Source organism: Rhinoderma darwinii, chromosome 5, assembly GCF_050947455.1.
Source record: "Rhinoderma darwinii isolate aRhiDar2 chromosome 5, aRhiDar2.hap1, whole genome shotgun sequence".
Lineage (NCBI taxonomy): Eukaryota > Metazoa > Chordata > Amphibia > Anura > Rhinodermatidae > Rhinoderma > Rhinoderma darwinii.
This window is the reverse complement of record NC_134691.1, coordinates 330,351,510-330,355,093: the sequence shown is the minus strand read 5'-3', so window position 1 is coordinate 330,355,093 and position 3,584 is coordinate 330,351,510.

The window sequence follows — 3,584 nt, the reverse complement described above, 5'->3', positions numbered from 1 at the left end:
TTATAGTAGTTATATTCTTGTACATAGGGAGCAGTATTATACGTTATATTCTTGTAAATAGGGGGCAGTATTATAGTAGTTATATTCTTGTACATAGGGGGTAGTATTATAGTAGTTATATTGTTGTATATAGGGGCAGTATTATAGTAGTTATATTCTTGTATATAGGGGCACTATTATAGTAGTTATATTCTTGTATATAGGGGGCAGTATTATAGTAGTTATTTTCTTGTATATAGGAGGCAGTATTATAGTAGTTATATTCTTGTACATAGGAGCAGTATTATAGTAGTTATATTCTTGTATATAGGAGCAGTATTATAGTTGTTATATTCTTGTATATAGGGGGCAGTATTATAGTAGTTATATTCTTGTACATAGGGGGCAGTATTATAGTAGTTATATTCTTGTATATAGGAGCAGTATTATAGTTGTTATATTCTTGTATATAGGGGACAGTATTATAGTAGTTATATTCTTGTATATAGGGGCAGTATTATAGTAGTTATATTCCTGTATATAGGAGGCAGTATTATAGTAGTTATATTCTTGTATATAGGGGCAGTATTATAGTAGTTATATTCCTGTATATAGGAGGCAGTGTTATAGTAGTTATATTCTTATACATAGGGGGCAGTATTATAGTAGTTATATTCTTGTATATAGGAGCAGTATTATAGTAGTTATATTCTTGTATATAGTGAGCAGTATTATAGTAGTTATATTCTTATACATAGGGGCAGTATTATAGTAGTTATATTCTTGTATATAGCGGGCAGTATTATAGTAGTAATATTCTTGTATATAGGAGGCAGTATTATAGTAGTTATATTCTTGTACGTAGGGGGCAGTATTATAGTTGGTCTTTTCTTGTGCACAGTAGACACTAATATAGTAGTAATATTCTTAGGAATATTAGCCATTAGCTGGTACAATAAAAAATAAATATACTGTAACAGTGCATGCAGGGAGCACAAACTTATACTATGTGACATTTTAAGTGACACACAGACACAATCCTTCATTTTTGACACGTGACATACTGATGTGATGACATTGCTTTTCTATCTACTAATATAGATTTTGAATGCTTAGACATTTTTATTATAGGTCTTGCGTTATTACACTAATAGTAGCGATTAAATGTTTATAAATAGTCAGTGAGTCAGAACATGATTGAATGTGTAGCAGTGACCATCCCTTCTATTAACCATGTACACTAATTACATTTAATGGAATTTGATATTAACCAATAGAGTGTTACATTCCATGAAAATGAAAACAAAATTTTGGTTTATCTACTTGGTAATTTAATAATTACTGGAATTTTTTTATATTTATTTATAATCCTCATAGAAAATTGTAACAGGAGTGTTACTGGGTGGAGTGTGAATTGGTACTGGCAGTGATGAGTGCCAGGAGTAGTGCCAACAAGCCCCTCTGCCTTGGACATAATATTGAGATACAAGTCAAGGTCAGCAAACTGTATCTAATGCCTTGTTGAAGGAAAACCTAGCTACACCTCTACATTGTGGGCACGTAGGCTCCTTCTTCTGCCTTTTATTTTCAGTCCAGACTTTACCCGCACTCTATAAGAATGACCAATCTCTTATGCCTGTCCTTTTCTTTATAGCACCAGCACACAAGCATGTGCAAGAGTAATAAGGGTCATCATGACCAACATATCAGTTATTTGCATAATGTATGGGTAAAGTTTCAAAGGTTGTTCTCCCTACCCTGAATCATAGAGGAGAAAGTCTGTTTCTCGCCAGAGTAGATTCCCGTAAAGGACTTTTGAGGTCCATGGTTGTTCTACCACCTGGACCCCCACTAATCCCAAAATTCTTGGATCAATAGGAAATACGAGAAAACAACTGTTTGCACTCAACTTTTTATATATCTTCCATAGACTTTGATGATAAGAGACCACTATACTAGGTATGGGGACCAGTCGCCCTCATTCTAGGGCTCGATAGTGATCCCAACAACTGTACACGTACACCTGTATTTTGGTATTTATTTATGGTCCATATGCCATATTAGTCTTTTGTAGGATAATCCCTTTAAAGGTGTTTAACAAAAACATCCCAATTTTAAATAGTGGCTGGCCTATCAAACGGCTGATCTGTAACTTCTAGCCAGCCGTCTGGCCATACATTTCCCCTGCACTGGTGTTTTTATTCATAGAGAGGGGACCCGAGGAGGGGGCTCCCCTGTATTTCATTCATATTCCCAATGGGGCATCCCACATTGTAAGAATGAAATAGATATTTGTGGACATTCATACTTGAATACTGATATAACCGATGCTGATTTCCCACTCATCACCCTTATTTATTAGCTATAAAGAGTGTTTTTCTCTTTGGAGGTCCCAACACGACCATGAATTACACAGAAACTCTTTTGTTATCAATGAGATTTGTGTAATGCCTTACTTTTCCTGTGGTGGTGCTGCAGGGAAATCGAACTCTTACTGCCATGTTCCCTCACAGATCGTAGATGATCGCTGGGTTACCCTTTTTGGTATAATTCAACATAACATATAGCAGTATGACAAAAACATCCCAAAAGTGTTAAAGCATTATTTAACCTATGGGTAATGTTCACCCTGGCAAATCTGAAGCATGAACGAATGTCACCCACAATGCATTTTTGTTATCTACAGCAAGTTTTTTTCACTGAGAACAGTCTTGACGATGTCTCTGGGTGCTGTTTTTGAGGTTTCCACAGGACTTGCCACCTCTCCTAGGCCACATGGCATTGTAATAGAGACTTCGTAGCCCAGTCAGATGACTCGCTCTCCCTAGGAAACGCTTGTATAATGCAATACATCATGGTCTCGAAATGCCGGATCAAGAACATGGTATTTAGAGATGTTTTTGGTTTTTGTTAACTACCCTTGATGCCATATTTATACACCGACACCTATCACATCCATGTCTGAATATGTGATGGCTGGAACGGCACGTCAAAATGTGTAGGAACTTCTTGTCATTCGCTATCTTTTATAGTGCACTAGATATTTACGATTTTTGTTAGTTTTTGTTTTACAACCATCCTCACTCCATCCATTACTCACCTTCATTCACATACTGTCGAAGCGCTATTCCCTATGAGCGAAAATTTTCAAGCCTTTCATAAACACGACACTTTACCCACCAACCTTATTTGGTCACGGACATTGGACATGCTTTATTTTTCACATCTCACATATACAAGAACAAGAGACAATGATAGGCCCAATCGAGATGATCATTTTTGAAAAAAAAAAAATCAGCGACCACCTGATTTATCGTATTTGGGCAGATATTCCACACTCTTTCCTGGTTTTCATGGAAACTTATCCCACCAAAAAACACAACACAACTTAGTACAGGAAACTGGATGGTATTCTTTATTAGCACCGGTTAATTGATTCAAGTACCATTATTAGCACCTCGGTAAAGCGGCTTCCTTTTCTTAGCACCACTTTTTGAATATTTGCAGGAGCCATGAACAGGGGTAAGAGCATGAGGTAGCTAAAACCTATGGAAGCCGTGGTTTTAAACTTCCTCCGTGGTAGATATTCAAAGGCCACAAAGATG